This window comes from Pseudopodoces humilis, chromosome 2 (genome assembly GCF_049639895.1).
Source record: "Pseudopodoces humilis isolate 2021_Gansu_Grassland_sample_001 chromosome 2, ASM4963989v1, whole genome shotgun sequence".
In the NCBI taxonomy this organism is placed as follows: Eukaryota; Metazoa; Chordata; class Aves; order Passeriformes; family Paridae; genus Pseudopodoces; species Pseudopodoces humilis.
In genome coordinates, this window is record NC_142201.1 from 27,219,884 (window position 1) to 27,247,162 (window position 27,279).

Below are 27,279 nucleotides of genomic sequence, written 5' to 3' on the forward strand. Positions count from 1 at the left end.
ATTTGGTGCACTTCGCACTGCCATAATTCCCATTGTACAGAGCCCTAATTTCCAAATCTCGGTACAGTGCAACATATGATAGCATTTAGCACAAGGCAAAGGACAGGACATTCCTTGAGAGGACAGAATAATCTGGAGTCCAAGCCTAGTGTAGCTGCAGGATGGAAAGGCAGCTCTTCTGACAAGCAGTAGGACCCCAAGCAACAGACAAAGCTTGGCTTGCATTTCACTGCAGGTCACAATAAAGAGGGAACTACACATTTTCTGTTTAACCTGAGTAGGAAGAAGAGACAGAAACATGGATAGAGCTTGGCTAGATTTTAGCTGAATATCTAAACTGTTCTCTCCAAAAAGCTAATCCAGTATTGGCAAGCCACAAATTTAATGACTTGGAACAAGATCCAAAGTGAACCTACAGAGTGGTTTATGACAGGTTTGCTAATGAAGGATTCTGTGTCTATTTATAGAGATGAAATTGATCCAATACTAAGTAATATATGATAAAAAATCAGTCAGAATTAATTCAGGTTGACTGAAACTAAGCAAAAAGTACTGCTAAAACTATTAGGATGATGAAAGTGCTGATAAAATCCATTTCCAATCAAAACATAGGTGTCAGTGTTTGCATCTTATGTAGAGGTTATACACCTGCAAATGAAAGAAAAGTCTGTGGCAAATGAATGAGAACCCGCAAACACAGTGGGTGGCTGTCAGAAGAAATTATGCTGCCAGAGTAAAAGAAAAATCACTCTTTAAAAGGAGAGCAATGAATACAGAGGTAGCAAATAAACTAAAGATGTTGCCTTAGTGAAGAAGAAAGTTAAGGAAAGTAAAGATCCCTCACAGAACTAATGTCACCTTGTGAATAAGAGACTGTCTGTCACTGATAGAGATTATTCCTAAAATGAATGCCACTGCAATGCCCAAGTAAACTTCCAGTGCACCAGTCATAATAATGCTTTTAAAAGTCCATAAGCAGTCACAGCTATAAAATCTTGCAAGATTGTCAGCCAGAGATTTTTTATAAAGGACAAAACTGCTAATCATCATGTTGAGTGTGCACAAGCACACTGCATACTCAAGCACATATGGATCCAACATTCAGATTGTATAAAACTGCCATTCCTGTACTAAAATCCTGAGAACTTCTGTCTGCCAGAATACAACATGACACAAATCTGCATCGTGTTCCAGACACCTAAGAAAGGAACAAGTGCATCATCAGAGTCAAATATTTTCATCTTGTTCTTTCAGCTTAGAATAATCCTAAAAAACTGGTAGAAAGAAGTGCTACTGTTGTTGTGTACTTGATTTAAAAAGATATTAGAGGTTGCAAGTTATCTTGCCAAGTTTTTACCTTATTTTTTAGAAGTCTTGGTAAAACGCAGATCTGTTAATGATTGTATTTCAATGGGATGCTGGCAGGAATCCACCTTCATCAAATTATGTAAATAATAAAAATTCAGATGGATGCATCCAAGAGATGACTTGTGGCTCTGTTACTGTAGGTAGGGCAGTGAGCAGTTTATGTTTGCAGCTCTTCCACCTCTACAGTAATAACGTATGCACAGATTGGAAAAAGATGTGTATGCAATTGTGTTTGGCTGGGAGGGTTCCCATCAATATGTGTGTGGGAGAAATGTGATTGTGGAATCTCATCATACATTACCCATGCTGGCTCTATTGCAAACCCATCTGAAAAACACGATCTATAAATATTTTTATTCCTATTTGAATAATGTGATTTGTCATTAAATACTAGGGCTCTAAAATCCATACTCTAAGCAAATTTTATTTTGCTTTTAATTGAATTTGCCTTATTGCTATTTTACCACTGTTAGGAACAGAGATAAAGTAAGGGATCTAGAGGGGGGTACAATAAACATTTTTTGATTCATTTTAGCACAGCATTGGTATTGCTGGTGACAGAGGATCATCAGCAAATAAAGTGACCTTGAAACTACCAATTGCACGAGGCATTAACAAGAGGAAAGACATGAGAAAAATGACAGAGCATTTTCACTCCTCCTGCATTCCCCTGTTAAAGATGAAGTACAGAAAACCATAGCATCTGTGCTAAGGAAACATCTATGAGCATTAATTAATTATAATGGAGGTCCTCTGTGTGCTGGATGCAATGTCACTCTCTCATAAACAGTTTACTCGTTCCACTATCATCAACTCAATTATTTGAGATGCTTCTTGGCAGGTGTATATGATGCGCTCTTTCCAAAGCTCCTTTGTGACGAAATATTCTCAATGGCTTGATGTATATTCCTGTATGCCACAGACTGTTAAAAGCCCAGTCATATGCCCGGTTCAAAAACCCCTCAGCAACATTAAAGCTGATAATATAGCAAGAGCCAGTCACAATGATGAGAAAATTTGTGACTTATCTACTGAGGCCAAACAAACCATTCAAAGCATACCACAGCCTAAGTGGGTTGAAGTCTATCCTTGCCTCATCCTCTGGCACGAAGAAGTGTGAGGAGTAAGAGAGTGGGAGCACTTGGAAAAGAGCAGAGCAGCGTGACTTGGAGCCTTCTCTCTAGCCAGTCTGGATGTGGGAGAGAGCCCACACTTGGCACGGACTGGCAGTCTGAGACAGCACCACCAGCTTGAAGCAGCCTCCTGAATAACAGCAGCTACTGGGATCAATAGCAGAACATCACACCATGCTTGGGACCCTATTTTCTCCTGTGTGCCGGAAGGAAATCTCTATGCTTTGGGGGTCTCACATGGTTCAGGTAAGATCTTTGGCTCTTGAAGAGATTTCTCTGTGACTTTGTCCTGTTGCAGACAAACATAAGACTTAAAGCAAGGGCTCAGCAGGCACCTAAGTCAAACCATGACTGACCATATACGCATCAATCCACAACAACTGGTGTATCAACTCCATCCTTGGGACCTCAGTTCATGCTTTTTATTTGCTAAAATAAAAAATATGTCCCATATTTAGTGTAAAAAAAAAATTAAAAACAATTATACCATCACAAGTGTTGGCCCACTGGGTGTATGCTATGTTTTCTAGCACCAGGTTTTACAGCTGACTTCGACTATGGTAGGTGGCAGTGCACAGTACTGGGAGATGGAGCCCCTTCCATCTGCTTCATGCTCATACCTCATTAAAATCCTTCCCTTCCCCATCCACTGCTAGAGACCAATCTGCTCCCATTGTACAAAACCATGAGAAAATTGTGAATGAGAAATCTGGCTACAGATATTCAGGAAATTCCATGCCAAAGGTTGTGCTATTTATCCACAGTGCACTGTATATGCTTTACAGATGTGGAATATAATTAATGGATAATATTACCTGTCTCCACTTTTAAAGCTGTTGTTTCAAGATGATGTCACATACAGACAATACTCCCTGGCTAATTTAAACTCCCATGGAATCAGGGAAGGAAGAAATTTAAGACTATTTGCTATACAAGCCCAGATCCCATTGCTTCCTTTTGCAATAGAAATGATGTACAAGTAGGCTAGCATGTCTTATTTGCAGTTATTTTGTACTCTGATTTTCCTATATTATGGAGCAGTCGGACCAAAAACATGTTGTTAGAGCCATGTACAATCTGTTCTTTCTGCTTTGAGAATGCTTTGTTTAAAGGCTATTTGTTGGAGAGACAGAGGACAAATAGGAGAGGCCTGTTCCGTACTGCTAAAACTAAATTCAGATATGATAGAGAAACAGAAGTGGTGCCACAGTCCTTTCAGTAAGGTGTTTCATCGTGCCTCTGCTTTTGATCCTACCTCTATGGAAAATAATAGCAAATCCACATTGATCCCAAGGTTAGAGTGCAAGGCTTGACTTCAAAACATCTGCTGAACAGCTCTCTGTTGAGTGCTGACACTTCTCACTCTCAAACCCTTCATTAGGGTTTGCTGGCTTGTTTCATACTTAATAAACTTGCTGTGCAATCGTGACGTTCCTGCTGCTACGGGAGATGGCCCATGGATGATATACACCCCCATGAATTCCCATCACAAGGTGTAGATGTTCCATTATAATGCAGGTATATTTACAACTACTTCCATCCTGTTTGACATTCACTAGGCTTCTCTGTTTGTAATCCAACCAGATTTACATGCTTCTACATTATTGAAATCTCAGTGTGCTCCTGCATCATCTCTGGTACCGGGTACTTGGGCACATTTTCCTGCTCTTCTTCACAGGTACCAGGATTTCTCAGAACACAGAGTTACCTTTTCCCAAACTCCACCTGCTGTAGTTTTACTTTGGGTTTATGATTTTATTGTTCTGGGACCATGTGATAATTGGAGCAAGAGGTCTTTCTGGAGTTAACAAAAACAGTAGCTTTTTGCCTTAGCAAATACAAGAAAGATATAGATCTTGCAGGACTACAAGCTCAAACTCACATTCACCATACTATTTCCCTACCATGCTGAAGCTTTCTTTATCCTTAGATCAAAGCCTTACCTTGCCTTCCCTTGCTTTACCTTCCATCTTTCAGCTCTCATTTTTGTGCTTTTTCCTTTTTCTCCAATTGCTAGTGAATGATTGCAACCTTAGCTAGACTTCCCACTCACTTTGCCAGTTTCGTAACAGATTTAAGTAATGATCCAGTTATTTAAGAGATAGCAGCCACTTATTAGTCCAAGAGAATTTCCACGTAATGGAGAAACACAGATGTTCTGCAGTTTCCCCTTAATAGGTGAATGTCCCTGCTTCTTTAGTTTTCCTCTGGTAAGCAGATGGGACAAATGTTCCAAGAGCTGCAATCCTGATGGCAAACAGAAAAAAAACTTTGTATGGAGGCCTCAAATTGATACCATTGTTTGTTGCAAATTTCCCAGATGTTATGATTCAAATGTTTTCATGATGCAGGGGAGAGCAGCACTTTCCCTGCAGTCAGAGGAGCTCAAGGCTTTCCAATTATGGTCACACGCTCAGACTTATTAGCACAAAATTTAATTTGAGTTAATCAGACTGAGGTGGGTAGAGCGCGAAATTAACTTGACTTCCATTCTGCATCGTACAGCAAACCAACTTGGTGAAATCACTGTAGAAATCTGAGCTGCGAATGATGGATGAGCTGAAAAACACCCAGAGAATAAACAGAGTTGTGTAATCGTCATTGCACTAAAAGGGACACAATATTCAATTCACTTGTTCGGAGAAATGCTTTACTTCCCTGGCAAATCAAAGGGTGTGTGCCCTCAGCTGCACCCGTGTTTTGCCTCTGAAGCCAAGAACAGAGTTTGGACCTAAAATAATTGTCTTCAGCATCCCCTGTGTTTTGAGAGCTATATGTGCTCTGTCAGTCAAACTTGCCATAATTTTCCAAACTGTTATTTTTGCCAGGAAATTACAATTTAATGAAAATAGAAACACATCAGTTTCAATGAAATTTCCATTTGCAGTTCAAGACTCTTGCTCAAAATCCAGAGGGAAAGAGAAGCATTAACTGGGGACAAGCCAGAAGTCACAAGTTGTCCAAGTAGAAGGGATATGGGTTTCAAGTGTCTGCTCCTTGTGAGGAAGAGTAAGAATATACACCTGAAATCTTCTACAGCTCAGAAAAGTACAGTGACGACTGGCTCTTCTGGAAGTGCTCCCTTGAACCTATTCAAAAAGCTTCTGTTTCACTTCAATTAAGAACTAAGTCTTGACATTTTCCTTTGATTTTCTTCTCTTTTTTCAAACCAAAATTCTATTTTCCAACAACAGGTAACATTCATTTAAAATGGGTAACATAAAAATCCTTTCCTAAATCTCTGCCACCTTTTCTGTGTGGCTAAAATAAATGTTTGGGAATTGGAAGAGGGCCCATACACTGGAACCATAAGTGATTCTATCTGAGCCATTTCCATATAAACAGCTGGAAAATAAAACAATGCTTCTCAAACATTGATCTCCAACTTTTTCAGTACGATTTTAGCAACCTGACCCACCTCTTGCTATAAACTGTCTTGGTTTTGGAACAGAGATATTTCTGTCTAGGAACAAACTGCAAATTTGAGAAGGGTATCAGCCCAGCAAGAAAGCTGCAGAAAATTTTAGAACATAAAAGGAGTAGGTTTGCAGGAGAGGATCGAGACAGAGAGTAAGGCTTCTATTTCCTTCAACAAGAGCATAGAAAACAGAAACAGTAAAGTCCAATTCTGTGCAGAAATTCTAGGTGAGACAGGGACTGAAGCAATATCAGATGGGCAAGAGAATCAGGAAAAGGGACATGATCTTAGAGCCATGGTGACAGGTGCCTGAATGCCACCTAGCATCTGACAACAGGACAGTCCTCCTCCTGTTTATATCCAGTGCTATCTACAGGAGGAGAAGGTTCCCTGCACTACATGGCCATAATTTTTTTCAGGGAAAGACTAAATTTTATCACCAAATGGGAAACAGTGCTTACTGTTTACTATCTTTAAACTGTGAAATATGCTGGAAAATAAAGACTTTAATTAAAGTTGTCTTTTCAATGCCTATTCCTTGCAGAAAAGTAATACCATTTCAAAACACAGCTTTTCTCATATGTCTCTATTTGCTTTCTCATTTTTCGTACAATAACTTCTGTTTAACCAACTTCAGCAATATATTTAACATCTTTGCAAAAGTAACTGCAACACATTCAAAGGCCCTGTAAAGTATGATAAAATTCTATGATATATTTGGTGTATGCAGAAAGGTAGGGAGGACAAGATCAATCAGCCTAAGAGTTATTTTCCCGTATTGACGTCAGAACTCCTGGCTTTGTTATTTAAACAAACCAGATACTATTTGCACTGTAAAGTTCTGAAATGAAAATACCAAAGCAAGGTAGGAACAGGTTTTGCCAACTCTTCCTGTGAACAGTGGAGGTTAAATGTTGCTGACTCACTTTGTGACACTAATTGGCTAAACCTCCCCTTACTTTAATTGTGGTTTTAACTGTCTTAAAAAATGTATCTGCATATTTAAAGTATGATACATAGCCTGTATGTATGCAAACCACCATTAAACCACAGCACTCTTCATATTTCTTTACTTGTCTTAAAGCATTTGGAAAGTATGCACGATGAGAGCAGCTTTGCTACACTCATCTATCTGCACTCCCTTGAAGCAGAGATGATGCCAGCGGGGTTTTTTAGGCTGTGTACAGCAGAAAGCAAGGCAGCATTTCCCAGGCCAGATGCAAAGTTACACGAAACAGTGTACGAGCAATAACCAGCTCTGGAGCAATGAATAACCAGCAACCAAGTTACTCCTGGGGAAAGCGCCCTTGCGTTTTAAATCAAGAAGAAAATGATGACCCATTTTCAATGCAAAAAGTCATTCCTGTAAGAAAACTAACTTTCTCCAGCAGCTCCTAACCAGGCAAAACCAGTGTATGGTACTTCTGAAAAGCTGCAATCCCACTTGAGTCTATGAATGTCATCTGCAGGAACATTGCACATTGCCCTGGAACTGCAAATGCTGTTGGCCAGACAACACTAGGAGGGACACTTGCAGTGGGAGCAGGCACTAAGGATGGATTCTTGAGTGCTTTCTGATCTAGTGGTTTTAGGGGACTCTTTTTTTGACTTTTTGTTTATGTCTGATAAATCCTTAATTTAAGGAGATGAAGGCTGGTCGTGGTGATCAGGACAGGTGGAAGGATCTTCTAGACCCCTTCAGGTACAGATGTCCTAAATCAGACCTCCACAGTGGTCAGCAGGAGGTCAGAGAAGGGGAAGAGATGGCAGAACAGGAGAGGCCTTCTCCTCCATGCAGGTGCACTTGGCTGTGTTGCCCTGCACTGCTTGGGCTGAAGGGATTACTCCTGGCCTTGCCTGCTGCCCTGCCTCGCTCTGCACACACTGGGCTGCCCCTGAGCCAGTGTGTGCTGCCCTGGGCAGGCTGGGCAGAACAGCCTCTCTGCCTGCAAAGCCTTCAGGAAGTGAATATATATCTGTCTCCCTAGTGATAACAACATCCTGGCAAATATGTATTTCTTCTTTGGAAGGAAGGATTCCACTGCACATTGAGAAAACTCTGATTCCAAACACAATTTTTTTTTTATCCACTCTCCCATCTTGATGATTTGGCAGATAAGGCACATTATTTTTTCTTAAAAAGCCTGCTAGATAAACCCATGTTTATTTCAGTTAACCTTTTCACCCAAAGAGCCAGCTCACTGCGGCTCATCAGTAATGCCTCCATATATCACAACTACTCAGAGTGCAGACAGAGATTAATTCAACGTAATTTTGTATATAAAATTTGCTCCAAAACTCATCTGTCTCTAGATATTTATTTACCTATACAAAATATCCAGGGTTTGAATTCCAGCACTGACTGATTTATAATAAAAATTCCCCAAACACTACAAATTATTTTAGCATCTTCAGCTTCCACTAGAAGTTGACAAGGAGTCAAGGCACATAGTACCCAATGAGTGCTGCCAGCAGTAATAAATAACATTGGGAAAAATGGACAGAAAGTTTCAGTGTTTCAGCAGAAAATTGGATGAGAACATTGTTCATCAAGCAGTCAGGTTTTAGGAACATTTTACTGCCCATGTCTTTAGGATGCTGCTAGTCTTGCTTGTTTAGGATTTGTGATCTTGTTAACATGATGAATGTGACGAGATTGATGACATTTTTGATTTTAACTGCAATAGCTCTGCCAATAATGCTTGTGCAGTGCTATGAGAACACTGGCTGGGGGATGACTGCTGGGGTCAGTGGGACAGAGCACCAGAGGCAACAGCAGGGAGCTCCCAGCCCTGCTCATTTTGAAGATCTGACCCTGTTACTCACCTGTTTTACAAATGCAGCTGAAGTCCACCCTTTTTCACAGCTTGGGGATGACTTCTGCAATATTGTGACAACTAGCAAAAAAAACCCCAGGCTGAAGGTAGCTCTGGTACCTTTGTCTTTTCATTTCAGCTCTTTACTGTTTCTTATGAAACTGAATTCTTGATGAGGAGAAGTCAGAGAGGTGACTTGCATGTACAAGCGAGTAAATGGACAGGTAACCCTGTTAAAAGTTCACACTATAGACTTGGAAGTCCATGTTTCCTTCCTAAGTCAAATATGAGGGAGAGGAAAGCAAAGAATAGGCTCTTACTCTGTTTATTGGCTTCCACATGTGAGCCAGCACTGAAAGATAAGAATTACTTATTAATACAGGTCAGGTCAGCAGTAAGTTAGCACTTTCCTTCAAGACCAGGGAAAACTAAAAATAAATTGTGTCCATTATATCTTTGAGTCCCAGGGCTGTTTCAGAGATAGTGTAGCTCACACTTTGTGGACAGATTCTGGATTCATAATCCATTTTGTTTCCTACTGCAACTTGCCCAGACACAATGAACATTAGCCAGCAACTGGGCTGGCTCTTCAGACACACATGCAACAGGCTACACACAGAATTCTTCCTGACATGATCTATTCCATGCTGGCAAATACTCTTCCTTCCCTTCTTTTTCTTCTTTTTTCCCCTGCCAGTTCCATGCAAGCAAAAAAAGAGTCCTTGGAAAAACTTTGTATGCACACACAAGGGTCTAACTTTGCACAGACACCCATCAGCAAGGATGTAACAAGCCTCGTGAGCGCAGCCAAACGTACATACACATCTGAAACTAAACCACCTCACCACTGAGTCAGGGAGAATTTTGTCACGATGCTTCTGAAGGGCAGAGAAACAGCTTGCTTGGGAGAGGAGGCAATTCTGCCAATCATCTGCCATGAGATGATATGAGAAAAAGAAACCAGGCCACTCTCTCTCCTAAGGGAGAGCTGCTAATTGAGCTCTGTAGGTTCCAATCCTAAATCCACATAAGCAACTGAACAACTGCGACACTGAAATACATTTGGTGTGTGCAGAAGCCAACAACAGTATCTTCAGCTTATTAAAACACTGCTTGATGACTAAAAACAAAATACAGGTCTGCACTAACTAAAATCCTGGTGTGTGATAACTGCAGGTCCCTCCAGGTGCAGCAGGATACAAATGCCAGGCCAAAAAAAGTGTTACCCAGAGGCAGCACTGCTGGAGATTCACCACCTCAGGAGGTGCTAAAGGGACCAGTCTGATGCATGTTCCTTCCTTCCCTCCCCAAGGAGGGAAAGCACATTTCAAGCTGTTTGAGGTTTGCAGAAAGACAGTGGGAACCCACCTAACAAGTTTCCCTCCAGGTGCAGCAGGATACAAATGCCAGGCCAAAAAAAGTGTTACCCAGAGGCAGCACTGCTGGAGATTCACCACCTCAGGAGGTGCTAAAGGGACCAGTCTGATGCATGTTCCTTCCTTCCCTCCCCAAGGAGGGAAAGCACATTTCAAGCTGTTTGAGGTTTGCAGAAAGACAGTGGGAACCCACCTAACAAGTTTCCTTTGGAAGTAGTAACAGAAAAATATCTGAGGGAACCATGAGAAGTGGGAGATGCACAATCTGTGGACACCCAGAGCTTACTCATTCATGTAACCTTAATAGCAGTTTTTTTGCTCAAACCCAAAATATTTCTGAAATAAAATTGCAATTACTTGGGTGAAACTCAGTTTTGGTAGAGTCAATAGAAAAATTCCCTTTTCCATCAGTGGAGACATATTAGCCAAGAATATATTCAGAAAATGTTAAATAAGCTTGTGCCTGGGCTTTAAGGATCTTTGTGTACTGTACCTGCCAGTTTAAATGATGACTACAAAGATCTGTAAAAAAAAAAACTTTTTCCAGGAGAGGCAAAAGCTTTCTCTGTGCCACTGTTTTTAATATACTGTGACTCTTGCTCATAGTAAATTAGGTTATTTATCCCCTTTATTTATATGCACTGCTCTAACACAGTAACAAAGCAAAGTGATAGATGCATCTATACCAGTTGTCAAACTCAATAACAAAGCAACAGCAACTGTGTGTAACTTTACCCTATTGCTATCAATTTATATGAAAGACAAATTCTTCAGGCTGCAAACATGTTAAAGTAAATTCTTTACTGTTCTGGACTTGCCAGATATTACTTTGTCCTCTGATCTAAAATCCTTCCTCAGGCAGCTCCCACATCATGGAGACCTGATGTTGATCTCACATTCCTTATCCCAATTCACCTTCTGGCTTCCAGAGAAGCCGTTCTTTATTACTCTGCTGAAATTGAAGGCAGAATCAGGCCAATGATGGGAAATATACAGGATGCAGAGTTCTTCCAATTTGGAGTTCAGAGTCTAAGCCAAAAGCAGAATGTCAAAGGCTGAAGCAAACCTTATTGGATTGCAGAATAACTCCTCCTGCCTTCTGCAGATAAATTTTACATTTAGATGCATAGGGGAGACTCCCACTGCAGTCAATAAAAATTATGCTCATCCAGCGTTATTTGTCACCAATCCAACTGCCCATTCTATAAGTGCTCTGTTGAAAAAAAGGGGAGTTTTCAGGCCACATGCATTCCTGAAACTGTGTTTAAACTATCTCAGATTCCCACGTAGAATCTCTTAGCTTTACCAGCTTCCCTGAAATACTCACCTAATTTATGCTATTCATTTACATTCTATTCCAAACTGAAGTTCTATTTCACTGGCATATTAAAATGAGCATACTAAAGAACAGTGCATTTTAAAATAGTAACAGATGGATATGTCTGTAGAGTTGTACAGATTTAGATTCCTACTTTAATTATATAATTTTAAAAATTTGAGTAAGCAGTATCCACCTTTCACTTTGTTTCTTGAAACACGTGCTTATAGTTCATTCCATGAGGCAGGACGCAATACAATATCATTTTGTAGACAGATGCAGCAAGTCTGCCCAAAAAATTAAAAAAAAAAAAATATTAGTGGGAAAACATCCATCCCTTAACTGCGAAATATACACATTTAGATTTTGGAATTAATGCTATACAGGATTATTCCTCAAGCAGCACTCTTCCCCCTCAAAAAACAGCTTGTGGATATATCTACATCACAGTGCCCCTGAATAGAATTTGTGTTGTCTTTATGAATGTAAGACAACCTCTCCCATCACACTGATACATAAGAATTTTTATATTTTTGAAGAAATTAGCTCTAGGTTTGAAATTTGTTTTCCAAATGTCCTAGACTGGGGGAAAATACGTTCTTTTTATTCGTTAATTGCTTTGCAATTAATAGAATTCCTCAAAAAGGAATAAGCACATGAACTTACCTAGAATTTAGATACATTATTTGCTCTTGGCATTAAGCGTTATCATTTAAAACAATCATAGTTTTTAACATGTTAACCTATTCTTGATTGTGCTTTGTCTTTCACATCCTTGTGATGCTGCCTCTTAATTTAGGAAATGGCACCTTTTTTCCTTTAGTTCTAATGGCTTTTATTTCGACACTTGTTTCGCAGCTTTGAAGGCGTGCCTTTTGCAGGCATGCTGCTCCGATCAGCTTACACCTTACAAATATGGGCACAAAGAAGCTTCAGTCTCTGATGCATTTACACAGATGCTTATCTTGGAGCACAGACTCAGCACACAAAAAAGGTTATCTGTCACTATCCTAATTATTGCTAAGTGATGACTTACTCAGACTATTTGCAAAGTAAACTACTATTAAATTTGAACCAAAAGTAAAATATGCTTTAAGGTATTTCTAGCCTTTCAGCAAGCTGAGAAAGCGCAGCAACGACTGCACGGAACGCATTTCCCTTTTCCTGTGCCGCTGGACAGACCCTGGAAGTCCCACCGGAGCGAACAGTGCCGTGTGGGTCCGGAGGAAGGAGGGCGCATTTACCGCACTCCGGTAGCATCTCTCTGATCTCTCCTTTCCTTTGTGATCGCTGATCCAACAGCCCTGTATCGCATTGTTTTTCTACCCGCTTTATTAGCGAGTTAATGTGTTTCTTCTCAGGAGACCTTTAAGCTTAAAATATTTCTTTAATTAACGGAGCCTAATCTTAAAGAGCCAAAGCCGGCTGCGGCGCTTGCACACCGCGTGAGTGCGGGAGTCCCACCGCCCCGGCTCACGGGGGAGGGCTGAGGAAAGGACCGTGCTTTCAACTTGCCGGACCGCTCACGGAGAGACCCCGCGGCCCTGGCCGGCCCCCCCGGGCTCCCGGTGCCGGAACGCCCCGGCGCTCTCCGCGCTCGGCAGGCACAGGGGGGCACAGCGACAAGGCGAGAAGGCTGCCGGCCCCCCGTCCGCGCCCCTCCCACCCTTCCCCGCCGCTTTGAACTTCTCCAGCACAGACCCCAGAAGGTGCAGCGCGGCCCGGGCACGGCAAGCCATGCCGGGGGAAGGCGCAGCGCCAGCGCCCCATCCCCGCGCATCCCCCCCGTCCCCGCCGGCGGGGGCAAAGATGCCCCGCTGGCCGCCGGCCCCACGCGCTCTCCCCGCTCGGAGAAGACGCAAGGCTGTCCCCAGCCCCTGCCGTGCGGGGGAAAGCGCGGCACTACCCCCGCCGCCGGGCTGACCCCCTCCCGCCGCAGCTCCCGCCCCTCCCGCCGCTGCCCTTCCCGAACAATGAGCCGGGGCCGCGCGGCACGGCCCCGGGGCAGCCCCGCCGTGTCCGCCCGGCCCCCTCCGCCCGCCGCAGCCTCCCGCCCCGCCGCCCCAGCGCCCGGCTCCGCCCGCGAGGTACCGGGGGCGGGGGCACCCCCATCCCGGGAGGGGCCGGGCGGGGGCGGGGGGGGGGCTCGGCCGCGTGCGGGGGGGGGCCCCGGCGGGCGGCGGCCCCGGGGGGCGGGGGCGGTGCCGGTGCCGAGCCGAGCCGGCCGTGCCGCCGCGATCCGGCCGTGCCGCGGTGCCGCCCGCCCCCGGCCGCTGCCCGAGCCCTGCGCTTTGTGCGTGCGGCCGCCAGCACCATGCGGGGGGAGCGGCTCCGCGTGGGACGCGGCTGCTGCACCTCGGGGGGCACGGCCCCCGGAGAGCCCTGAGCGCCCGCGGTACGTACGGGCGACCCCGGGCGGAGAGCACTTTTCTTTCTTCTTATTTTTATTTTTTTTATTTTGTGTGTGTGGTTGGGTTGGTTTTTTTTGGGGGGGTGGTGGGTGGTGATGGTGAAGGGGAGGATTTCTGCTGTGCAGCGTTCGCTGGAAGGAAAACCCTGTAGGTGAAGGGTTCTCGGTGGCATGGCTTAGCGGCTTCTTGGCTTAGCAGTTTTCGGGCGGGGAGTGTGCAGGGTGTGTTTTAGGAGGGCTCGACTGCTCAAGAGAGCTTGAATAGACACGTTTAGAGAAGCAGCGCTTTTCAGGAATTTAAATGAGACCCTTTTTTGTGGTTGCTTTTCAAGGCTGTTCTGTTAGTTCTATATTTGCTTTTGCAGATTGCTCTTATCAATAGTTAGGCAGCTGTGGTAGCATATAAAAATCGATGTTCTCAGAGGAAAAAAAGAAAGTCTTGGCGAATTCACCTCTGCTAAGCGGTGTGGAACACTTCTGTGGTCTCGTTTTATAATTTATCGGTAATGCTATAGTCTCTAATGCTCAACTACCATTTCTAGTTTATTTTGTTATGGCAATGTGTTTGTTTAGGTACTAGAAAAAATTTGGTTGGGTTACTCATTCAAGTAATTCAGTTGATAACTTGGAGGAACGTTTAGTCATCTTATTTCAGATGTGGAGGGAAATGCTAAGAGAAAGGCAGGAGGCAGTGGCAAACCTCAAGAATTAGGTTTTTTGCACATTTTTTAATTTGATTTTCCTTTTTCAGTCTTGCAAACTTTCTGAGCTTTAACCCTTTTGCAATGAAACTTTCCAGGCGTGGTGTCTGCATCCAGGTAATTTTAATACATATATGTGTATGTATATATATATATTTTGTTTGAAAAACTTAGGTGAAAATAATTCAGCTGGTTTGGATCGTGTGGGGCTGTTGGATATGGGGAAAGAATTACAACTTTTTTTTCCATTTAAAGATGGAGCTCTTGCAGTTGGTGGTTTTTGGTGTTTTTTTGTTGTTTGTGGGGTTTTTTTGTGGTTTTTTTTTGTTGTTGTTTTTTAAGGGGGTTTTATTATTTATGTAAATCTGAGTATGGTTTAGAGGTATTATTCTTTCATGGGCAATTTCTGATTAAAATACTTTTTGAATGGAAATCCTGCCATGGATACCTACTAATTTTGTGTGTATCTTGCTAAGACCAACTCCTGCATTATTGGGAAAATATCCGCTGTATTTGCTGAATGAGAAGCTGTGATAAAGGTTCTGGAGGTGGGGTTCTATCTGTGTACTCAAACCCAAGGACACTCAGCACTGATTTCTGCAGCTGACAACTTTGTGGGCACCTCTGCTGTAGGAGGCAGGCGCCTCTTGCCATTTGCTGTGGAAGTGCTGGATTTGAGATCTTGTAAGTGAAGACTTCAAACTATTTGTAGGCAGAAGTCTTCTCTGATTGAGTTTAAGATGTCTAAAACTCCTAGTGTGGCAGTCAGAGAACTCTTTTCTGTTCTACACTTCATCTGGGCAGAGGACAGGATTTCCCAGCATTGTCCAACACTGCACATTCAGAGCTGGAGGATGTACACAAAATGTTAGCGGTTTGTTGCAAGGTTACAGAGTTCTACATCTATGGTTTGTTACGTGTTTTCTACCAAGGACATGAAAAGAAAGGCCAAACAATAGGGAAAGTGTTAAAAAACTGCTTAAAGAGATGCTGGGGTTGTGTGTGTAAACGTCATAGTGGAAAGACGTCGTGGATGAAGGTGTATGTCCATCTGATCTCTTGTTCTTTGGAATCTGCAAAATGATTGTTATATGCCCTCTTAGCTTAAACATAGACTTGTGCATAAGTAAAATCTGGTGATTCTGTTTCCTGATTTAAAATAAAGAAAACAAAATTTAAAAATAACTGTAATACTGTAATAAAACAATGGAATTAGTTTAGGTTTTTTGTTTTTTGGGTTTTTTTTTAATTGCAGATTAGCTAAGGCAGAATAGCATCCTGGTGGTAGCATCCTAACAATTGCATTGTGAATTGATGCTGTGTGTGCTGCTTACTGCATAAACTATTTGGGCATGCTGACTTTTACATGAGTTGTTTGAATGCAACTGGTCCATCAGAAGTAGTATGCAAATCTCTCTGAAGTAAATTTCAGACTGTGATTTGGAAACTTCTCTGTACTTGCTAGGGAATTGGCTAGCAGTCTACAGAAACGTATTTGGGCATATGGTGTAGGCTCATTTTCCATTTATTTAGCTACTAATGGCATTAAAATAAGCCAAAATACATTAAATACCTCTCTAATAATAATTATCTTGTTAAGAATTTGCTGAAAATACTATTAAAATCACAGATGTGTGCAAAGGCTGCGTAATCAGTGTGAAGGCAAATCCAGGGAATGGGGTCAGTGAGAAATCTGTTGATCTGCAAAGGTTTGCTAAGATGCTGTGTTGCTACAAAAAAAAATTGGTTGCTCCTGTGGCATTGCAATTTTGGAACAAAGACATAGGGACTTGCTTCAAGGAATGGAAAATCTGACTTTACTGCTACTTTTGTAGTGAAGGGATCATTTTTGTTGAGTAAGGCTGTTGGCTTCCTCAGCCTAAAGGTTTACAACCCTTAAACAGCTCTTCCTGACACTAAGCAGTATCCCTTTCATGTGTTTGAAGTGTGTTAGAAAGGCTGGCTGGCAACACTGGTACTGATGAATGGAAAAGAGAGAAATTTACAACATCAGATACTTTCTTTAAATTATTTCCCTTGTTGTTAGTTATTACCAAGCATTAGACTGCCACACTTGAATATAATTAATGTAGTAAATGGCTTATTAGGCACCATCTGAACTTTTGCCTTGTTTAATTATGGAAGCTTAGTGCAGTGGTCTGTGTACAATATTCACCCCAAATAATTGCTTTCGGACTTTTATCTGACTATGGTTATTTTTGGAGCAGCTGCATACATGGCTTTCCCCTGAACTTTGCACTTCTTAGGCTCTCTGCAGTCCTGACACTACATTTTTAATTTGCATAACTAAAAGCAGTTGTGTTTTGATTTTGCTGGTAGTAATTCAGATCAATTGTTCTGCATGCCATTCATATGTTAATGTGTTTTGAGCTTCCTTAAAATTCTCTAATTCATATTTAGGTATCAATCAATCTATGACACAAATGGGAAAGTTGTAATAATTATTTTTTTTCAAAAGTTTTTAAATGGTTACTCAAGTTAAGTGTATTTCTTCCAGTGACGTTGTATGTACTGAAAATTATGTGGAAAGTGTGAAAGGAGTGGCATAGGATGAAATCAGCACCACTTTATTGTAAATCAGGAATTTACAATAAAGGTTCAGATTCAGCAAACCCTTCTTCATTAATTACATATATTAATTTCACAATAAATGCCATCTTCCTCTATTAGAACTCATGGTGACATTTAGAATGCAAGATCATGTGAAAAGCTGAGTACAGCTCACATTATACCTGTAAAAACCCCTAATACATGTTACAGGTTTTGTGGACATTTTGTATTTTAGACCCAGTTTTTTCTAAGGTGCAACCGTAGAAAACTGTTTTTCTTGTTCTGTAACACTTCTAAAAAAAAAAAAATTATTTCTTGTAAAGAAATTCAGATTTCTTTTTATCTGGCCTGAAAATTTTACATAGACAAGAATCAGTGCTTCAATAGTTGGCCTTAAGGGCAAAGCATGCCAAAATCATTCTGTTTGCTGTATGCGCTTTTCGGAGATTGTCTCTTTCCAGAAGGATAAACACTTGAAGAGTTAAATATCAGGGGGCTGTTCCCAATGTTCTTGATGAGGGTCCTTGACCTTGGGAGCTTACACTGACACAGATGCTCCGGCAGACCTTCAAAGCCCTCTTGGACACCAGTCACTTTGGAGAGGCCAGTTCTTCCATGCTGCTGAAGACAGCCAGGGGCTTGGAGGAGCTGTGGAGGTGGAACAGAGCGTAGCTGTGAGGTGTGGTGGCCTGGATTGCTGTTAGGTTTCATTGGAGATGCAGCTGTACAGCTCTGTGTGTGTTAGCGCACTGTGCTTTCTGGAAGGCGTGCTTAAGAAATCTAAATGTAAATTAAAAGTAAATGTTATTCATTGCCTAGCTCTGCGGTTGTCATCAGGGTAGGATTCACTGTTTATTGTATTAAATTGTAGGAATGCTATCCCAGAGTAGGGTGTTACATAGCTGGGGTTGTGAAATGACTGTGAGGTATGAAGACAAAATCTTTGTAATAACCAAATGGCTGTTAACATTGGAAAGGAAAGTTTCTTCTTCACATGTGATATGTATTTGTCTGGATGCATCTGGAAGATATGTGGAAGATGTGTCTGTATGTATCTGGAAGATACGTGGCCAACCAGCGACAGAGGATTTAGCAGGATGGGGAGATTTGTTCTGTCACTTTCTGAATCCATTATGCCATTGATGGAGCCAGAGGTCTGGATGATGAGGTCTCTTTACAAGATCCTCAGTTTAAAGTAATGGTGCTAAGTTCTGTATTTATTTTTGGTAGTGGAGTTGTCTTTCTGTCCATCACTGGAAGGACTACTTTGGGTCTAGTCACTGTCATACCAGTTTCTCAGCACGGGCTGATCCTGCCTCTGTGAAATACTAATCACATCTGCCCATGATGTTCTGAGTAAATACTTCTTGTCTATAAAAATGCAGTGATGTACTCTACAATCATAGTCCAAAATGCCCTCAAACATTGCAAAATTGAGTAGTGAAGAGTTTGTCATTCTCTTACGAGGCTGATGCCCAGATGAGAGAATTGTATTTAGGAGAGCTGTTTCAACACAATCTGAAGAATGCGGATATTTTATAATTCGCTGTACAAAGCAGGAGGTGTTTGGCTTTGGACTGACAATGGAATATTGGGCCATTCACCCTTACGCTGCAACAGGGAAGGGAGGTCAGTAACAAATGAAAGCTGTTACCATCTGATGGCTGTTCAGTCACCTGTGAAATGTGGTTTCTAATAGACAGGTTTCCACATCATAGGAGCAGCAACCGCAATTAGATGAGCAGAGCCAGCCCCCTTGTCAGAAGCCTCGTACATCATGCCTCATCTTAGCCTCACACCGATCCCTCCAGTTAAGTGTTTCCAAACACAGCCCAGGGACCTGCGATTGCTGAGTCTGCTGGTGGAGAAAGAGTGTGTTTATTGTCGAAGCTGTTGGCCTTTCTCTCCTAGAAAGGCTTAATCTGTGAAATCAGTAAAAAGTAGAGCCGACAGCAGCATTCATGAGGTCCTGGCTCCATGTGAATAAGTTGCTTGCAAAATGTTCAAAGGTTTCACTGGGTTTAGGATTTCATCCTGTGGAAGCATTATAGAGGGCACCCTGTATCTCCCAGTGAAGCTAACTAATCATGTCCAGACGTGGTAGTATTTAACTGACAAATTGGCTGAGAAGTCAGTGATTAATTTTAACAAATGAGGTTTCTTCGAATGCAAGATCATGCTTGCCAATTTTAACAGTATCCCTATGATAAAATTAGAGATTTTTATTCTTTAAGCTTCAAATCTGCTTGTGTATGATTTTTATTTTCCTGTGTCTTAAAACATCTGCCTTTTGTGGGGAGTATCATCGGGGGAAAAGGACAAACACTCATAGAAAAGAAGTGCTCTTTCTTTCCAAAATGCCCTAAATACCAATGAAATGTTCAAAGCGATTGCAAAATACCTTTTTAGTGCTAAGGAGTATTTAATATATCATTGTATCATGCATTCTGTAAGGCCTCTGGTACCTTCAGAGAACCACATGTCTAATATCCAGACCCATAAAACTAATGAAAGCTTTTGTACCTCCTTTAAGTGGGCTGAGGGTATAGACCACAGTGAACCCCAGTTTGTATTCTAGAGCTGCAGGCTCCTTTTAACAGGAGGGTGGTAGGAAACAAAGCTGCTAGCAAACATACCTGAGTTGGGTCATGTTTTGATCTATTGAGGAAGATGCTTTTAAAATCAAGCTTGCTTGGGCTAAATATATTGTGAGGTGTTAGGGAGAAAGCATTAAGAATAAGTGGAGTGTAGGAATTTTTTTAATAAAACAGTGTACATTGTGTGACTTTTATTTTCCCCCTAAAGATTGTGGTGCTAGCACAGAAATTGCATTATAGCTGCATGGACAAGAAGCCTTCTTTCTTGAAAACACAAATGCAGTCTGTAGGAAAATCAAGCAGTGACTTGTTTTTAGACATTTAACTTGGATACAATCTTGCAGATGGATGGAAGTTTGTGATCAATCCCCCTTAACTCCACACGCAGATTTTTATTAGAGCAGCTGAAGGGCACAGAGTGACAAGGGTGGCTTTGCACCCATGAGTTTGTGTGACTGTAACAGTGTGGTGTTGACTTTTTCTTTATAATATGCCACCTAATTTTTGGAATCTTATCAATCACCCATAAGCCATGAGTTCTGACATAAAGCATAGTTAAAAGGGCTGTCTATAAAAAATGGAAAGAGAAGTTTTACAAAGTATGAAAATGATTGTTTTGACAAAATAGAGAAGAATGTGGCATTAACAAAGAAAATAATTTTTCTTTTTCTTTCTTTTGTTTTTTTTAAACATGCGTAACTCTCAAGCACCCTTGGATTTAAAAGACATTTAGAGAAGGACGTTTAGAAAAGTGGAAGTCTCTTTAAACATCGTTTCTTTCATTGTCTTGACAAACCTTGAAAAGTAGTTTCTGTGCCTGCACATTTCAGAAACAGTTTTTAGGGGTTTTATTATGTGCTGAAACATATGTTTATAAAAAAGACTATAACCTGGTGGAAAAAGTGTCTTATAATAATAAACCTGTCGATGGGCCATATGCTGCCATCAGTATGTTTGAAAAAAATAAATTCTTCTGCAAGTGTTAAGTAAGTTTACAGCTTGAGTGTTAAGTTAGGGGTCAGGCTGTGACTCGCCCTTTGTGGATTGAGAGGGGGAGGAAAGTGCCTGCGGATCCTGCTCATGCTCTTTTCATTAGCTCCCAGGGCGGCAGGCGGGCTGGAGCTGGAGCTGGGAAGCACCCTTCCCAAAGGGCACTGGGGCTGGAGATCTGTGAGCACAGGGCTAAATATTTTGTAAAACTCGAGTGAACATTGTGTGGTCTCTCCTGAGAAGAGCACACCTCTGAGTTAGATTATCTGCATTTTAAAGGTGACAGAAGACATATTTGAAGTTGGTACAAATAAAAGAGCTCTGGTAAATCTCCAATTGGATAAGAAATTTGGAAAAAAAAACTTCTGTTCTTACTGCCTAGTAGGTAGATAATTTTTATTTTATGGGGGTTTTTTGGTGATTATTTGGAGTACAAGTTTTGGTTTTTAATGTCGGGGTCGTGGTCATTACAAAGTCTTTTTTTTTTTGAAGAGCAAAAGTAAGATGCAGAAGACCAAAGGGTATCTCATGCTTAAAAGGTGCTTTCTATGTGGAATCAATGTTTGGTAAATGTAGATACTTTTTGAGCCTATTTTACTTTGGATTCACTTGCGCAGCTCCTGTGAATGGGAGTCATGCTTGTGTGCATCTCCAAAAGAATAAGCCTCTTTGTAACACTGTTTCCACGTGGAAACATACTTCACCGGGAAGTGTTTTAATAGCCTAATGTTTCCCACCACTAGTCAGCTGTGCACTGCTTGTTTCCCCAGCAAGGTAGCAGGTGATAGTCATTGTCAAAGGAAATATCAAAGACTAAGGATTGTTTAAAGTAGTTGACCATGCTAAAAGCTGTGTCAAGTGATACATGTGGTTACCATGGTATCTATGATCAGAATCAAGATTGTGAACGGAACAGTCCCCATCAGGAGTGAATTCCTTATGCACAGTCTCTCCAGGGTTCATCAGACAAATTAAAAGTTTGCTCAGGGGAGCAAATTTGCTTCTTGAGGGCTGAAATCTTCCCCCTGGGTGTTCCTGTCCAGAAGTCGAATGCCCTATGTTGTGTCTATGTGTACAAGGCTCCGAGTCTAGAAGTGGGCCTTGGGGACCAAGAGAGTGGAGCAGAGAGGGGGAATCTGCTGCAGTAGAAGCACCCAGACCCCTGCAGAGGTTCTGCAGTCAGCATGGAAATGGAAAATAGATTGGATCAGTAATCCATGGAGGAAAGGGTTGGGAACAATGTCAATGCTCACTGAGAAAAATTTTGGGGTTCATCAGAGAGTAAGGCTAAGTATGGATTGAAGGAGTCGGAAGAGGACACTAGGGGGAGGAAACCATCTGTGTCTGGTGTTTGCTCACCTGTTCAAGAGAGGCACTTTGGTACTGGCAAGGAGGGGGAGCACCCCAGGACCATTTCTCTCCAGCTTGACAGCTTCTCTCCCCATGGAATCTGTAAAGTCCAGCCAAGTTCTTACACCCAGTTGGACCTGAGGGAAGGGTCCTGGGCTTCTGGGCTGCCTCCTGAGCACAGCTGATGAGGTGATGGAGGAGCCTGCAGTGGGCCAGGCTGGCTTGCCTGCAGCAGGCACAAGCCAGCATGTGCTGTTAACAACTGCAGTGCTCAGAATTTGCACAAACCCACATCTAGTAATAAAATAGCCTAGTCAAAGGAACCTAGTAGCCAAGCAAATTTGGAAGGTCTAAGCCAACCATTTTTAAGTTGTGGTGAGCCAAAAAAAAATAGGGAACAGTCCAAGAAATGGAGAACACTTCACTTTTCAGGAACTCTCATATCTTCAAGATGCCTTGGCCGATCTACCTCAAACTTTCCAGAGGAGCTTTCCTTGGCATGAGACCACGACTCTGAAATTTCATGTGACTGGCTTTTACTTTGTTGAAGTTATGAAGGTTAAAACCAGAGTTTGTTACAGAAAGCTGATGTATCCATTAGAAATATTTGTGCATACTTAATATTCATTCCATTGTCATTGTTCACTGCTTGTTCAGACTGATTGTTATTTTTGCTATTTATTTCATATTTTTTTTTCCCAAGGAATTCAGAGCAGTGTAGGTTGAGCCAAAGTGTGCCTGGCTGGCTGTAGGCACATGTGGTAAGGCAGAAGCACTAGCTGGAGAAGGATTTGCACTTGGAGTCCTACTCCCACTGTACTGTCACTGAGAGCTTTTTGCAGTGTCTGCTTTGAGAGATCACTATTTAGTACAGCATTTCCCTCTCTGCTCAGTAGAAGAAAGTATCTCTGTTGGCTTAGTTATACTCTCACCTCAAGGCAAAAAATGCTTCTGACTGATGGCCGGCCTGGCATTTAGGGTTTCCCTAATGGCAGCTCCTGCTCTGGAAAGCTGTGAAGGTGGCAATGGCCTAAGATGGGGATCAGTATTCTCCGTGTGTGCTTTTGAGCTGCTCTTCATTGTGTCTAAACATCTGTAGGCTGAAATAGGCTGTCTAGCTTTCAAAATTGCAAGATTTCAGATAGGCATTAGAAAACAGAGAAAATGTTTGTGGGCCTGGAAGTTCCTTTTGTTTTTCAAGTTAGAGGCACCTTAGCAGTGACTTCTATATAGGGGTGGGGACCTGGTTGTGCACTAGCCCTTTCCTCTACTCTGACTGCTGTTTTCTGAATGATGTGAAGACCAAAGCATGCTATTGCAGATACTAGCTATTGTTGGACGAAGCCAAATGAGCAAAGGTCTCTAAATATTTTGTATTTCAAGGCATTGAATTAGTTTGATTGAGCCACTGTATAGACAGAGCAAGCAGGGCTGGAACAGGTGTCAGGCTAGAATGAGCCCTCACCCTGAGGCAGGGGTTGAAGAGTGTTTGAAGTCACTGCTTGTCTGTATTTTTCTTTCTGGGGTTTAAGTTATAAAGCTCCAGGAGAGACTTGGCAAAAGGGCAGGAGGTGCTGCTCCTGAAGAGACAGGGCTCTGTGCAGCACTGTTTGCTAGGGCTGTCTTTTAGGCAGGATCACTCAGCACTTGCAGAACTCTGCAGGTGATGAAGCCAGGAGCTGCTCTGTGTATCTGTGCAAGGCCAGTCTTTGTCCTCTTTGCCACCTGTACTGCTACTGGCTAGCAGCTGTAGCAGAGGGGCATTCCTGCTTCTTGCCTAACACACCCGGCACCAAAAATACAATTGTTGCAGTAATTTACCATGGGTTAATTCCTGTAAAAGGGTATCTGCATAAAATAACCATCAGTTGGTTTTCTATTTGCTCAGGTCTTTTATTGTTAGGAGCACTGAAAAGACCAACAGAGTCAGCTAAAAATCAATGTGCTTCTATACAGGCAGCCACTGAGAAGGGTGCAGGGTGCAGGTAATGTGATCACAGCTACTAAACCAGTGATCAGATATACCACTACAGTCTGCAAAAACCTCAAGCAGGAGAGAAACCCTATGGAAAACTCCTGGACCACAGAATTAAAATAATTAAGTCTGAGCACACTGTATATGTGGAACTTGCTTCTGTCCTGTGTGACATTAGGCTCTTTATTTTTGTAAAACAGTAACAAGTTGCAGTTGAAAGTGCCCTGAGAATTCTTCAGGTGATGATAGCACTGAAACCATCGAAGTGGAAATGCAAAGCAAAATATGTAGATATGAGGATGCATCTTTTGATTCCTGAGTTAGCTTAGATAAATATCACTGCATGGCATTGGAGTGCCTGCATAGTGACTTCAGTAAGCAGGGCCTCAAAGGAGGAGGTCACCTCAAAGAATTTTTGTCTTCTTGGAGTTTCTAGAAATAGTATGTCTGCACTCTTCAGGCTGCAAAGCTATGAGTTACTACTGGTGCTGCTTCATCCTGTGCTCCCAGGTGGAGGTTTCCAAGGAGTGTCATAAACCCATTGCACAAGCTGAGTGAAGGACTAGAAAACTGCAAAGCCTGTAATACTGCAATATTATGGTATTGTCTACTGCTGAAATAACCCTGCTGTGTTTGGAAGGTCTCAGGCATACCAGCACCATGGTTAATCAGTCAAGCAGCCAATAGTAATTCATAGCCTTGACTGCTGAGAAATTCATCATGGCTAAGACAGACATCTGATCCAGCTCAAGAAAGCAAAGGCATCTTCCCACAGCAGTTTGCTTTTTGTCTGAGATGCTTTAACACCGTTTCTGAATTTTCTCACTTATTTTCCAAAGAATAGTTTGTAAAGTATGGCTAATTATAAATACCCCCTTAAATCTTTGATATTTGTTCCTTATTTACTGGCCTTTAACATTTTAAGTAAATGAGGCAGGAATGCTAACAGCCAGACAATAATACAACCATGCAAGGGCAAGAAAGCTGTTAGATGGACACTAGTGAGGTTTTGTGACCCAAAACTAAATTATGAGCGCTGAATCTACCCTGTAAGTATGTGTTGTGAAGTGTGGAGTCTTCCTTACCTTCCTTACCACTGAATTAAAGTCAGCCACTTTATATGTGATATTTCCCCTTCATTGTTTGGAATTGGTTATAAGCAGAAGTGTGGTCAGTAGCAGCAGAGCAACAAGAGATTTCCTCATTACCCTGCTGCCTAAGTTTCTCAGAAAGTAAAATTCAATGCCACATCACTTTCACTGTGGTTTAGGGATATAAACTAAAATTGAATTTTTTGTTCAGAGCTCCTAAACAAAAAAGGTACGGTTTAGTTCTTTGAAATGCAGTATCTTTTAAAGCAAAAGATTCCCCTCACTTATTTTCTACCAATCTGAAGTGAGGTTACTAAAGAAGACAGTTGCAAGTCCCATGTATGCAAAGTACTTAGGGAAAATGTCAAGTGACTTGGAAACAGGCATGCTAAATAAAAGTGCCATCAGGAGAAAGAGAAATTGGGTCAAGACTCCTAGCAATGCGACTGGTTCATAGGTCTTGTAGTAGAGAATAGAGGTAGTACTTCTGAATTTTGGAAATCAAGGGGTAATTATAGTGATATGGTGATGCCAGAAGAGACAGACCACTGTAATCTGGAGTTATCAGTCACTGGCTGAAATGCTGGAGAAATAGTAGCAGTAGAGAGAGTACATAGAGTACATGAAGTATTTATTATATTAACAATATTATTTTTTCAAGAAGGACAGTGCTTTTGGAGAGCTAACATTGTATACTAAAAGTCTATGTTTTCCCTGATTCTCTGATGCCCAAGCCAAGTGAATTGATTTTAAACTGAAGTGTGCCCGTTTTGTACAACCGTGTGCTTGGCAGAAAAGTGATGTATTAGAATTCACATAAACTTGGATTCTTCAGCTCCCAGAAAGGAGACTGTATGTTACCCACTGATGGAAACATGGGCTCCTCTACAGTGTGCCCTTGGGCATGTTCTGTTTAAGTGTCCTGAAAATACATGATTATTCCTCATGTGCTTGTCCATGTGCAGTTTGTTTATGGAGACTGTGACATTTACAGTATCTGCAGTCTGGAATACTGCTTTTGCCATAGCTTTAAATGATTACCTCCTTTTACTAAAAAAACCCTAGGAGATCTAGGCAAGGCAATTGCATAGAACACTTAGGAAATACAAATGGGTAACTGCATGTGGTGATAAAGTTAGAAAACACTTTAAAGAAATCAAACTTTCCATTAGCCTGATCTGAACCATACAAATTCTTCTTTAATTTCTCTTCCCTCATGGTATAAAAGTCTGCTTATTCTTTCATCAGAAATGATTCAGACCTGAGGGACACTTGTAATTTGGAAGTAATTAGTAAATAAGTCAGATAAATACTATCCATTGAGATTTGTGAAAGCACATTGGATAGGATTCTTAAAGAGCTGTATCAAATCTGAACAATTAAAGCTTAAAAAAATTATCTCTAGTTAGTATGATAAGTCTATTTCATCTTAAATTAGTTCACTCTTAATAGTTTCTGCTGCTTTTGGAGCAATCTGAAGAGGTTTAGGAATCTGAAAAAGTAGTTAAAATAGAAGAAAATCTGTAGTAGCACAGCATCAATGTGTAGTAGCACAGATTCTGACTTGCAGTGAGATCTTGCTTGTGTGCAAATGCCGTCAGTGGTGTTCTGGGTCCAGAGCTGAACCTCAGATCTGTGGGTATAGGTACTCACTCCTCCCCATCTAACTTCAAACAATATTTCTCTTGGCTCTTGTAGGGCATAACATATTATCTGCCTTCTCATTTAAGAAAAGTTCAGTGGTTGTTTTCTTATGCTGAAGTCAAAAAACCCAGCCCCAGGCTGTTACTGTTCGCAACTTCGGGCCCTTTAAGTGGAAAAGCAGAATCTGAGGTACAAGATACATTTGAATAAATGTGGTTTGTAAGTAGACCAGTCAACAACTGCTCATAAATTCATCTTAAGATCTTTATATCCCTCTACTTAAATGTCACTTCAGGATTGTGAGGTGCTACAGAATTCTCCTGTAGCTTTGCATGAATGCACTGGTGGGGTAATGGGAACACACAGAATTCTGCCATTACTTCCTGGGAATAACCTGTCTCTCGTGACCTTCCAGGGTCTGTTAGATCTAATATCAGGTTTCACATTTGGAGGGTTTATGTAACAGAAGTCACTACAGTTGCTGGAAGTACTATGAAATTATACAATGCATTAAAATGGAT

The 27,279-nt window shown here is 41.7% G+C and overlaps 1 protein-coding gene across 1 annotated transcript in view; it reads left to right on the forward strand.

Moving 5' to 3' along the window:
- The first annotated feature begins 13,773 nt into the window (after positions 1–13,773).
- Positions 13,774–27,279, forward strand: part of ST6GAL2 (ST6 beta-galactoside alpha-2,6-sialyltransferase 2) — a 45,803-nt gene continuing 32,297 nt past the window's right edge. Inside the window, exon 1 of the mRNA XM_005516566.3 lies at positions 13,774–13,824. The gene's annotated coding sequence lies outside the window, so the exon portion shown is untranslated. The remainder of the gene's footprint in view (positions 13,825–27,279) is intronic.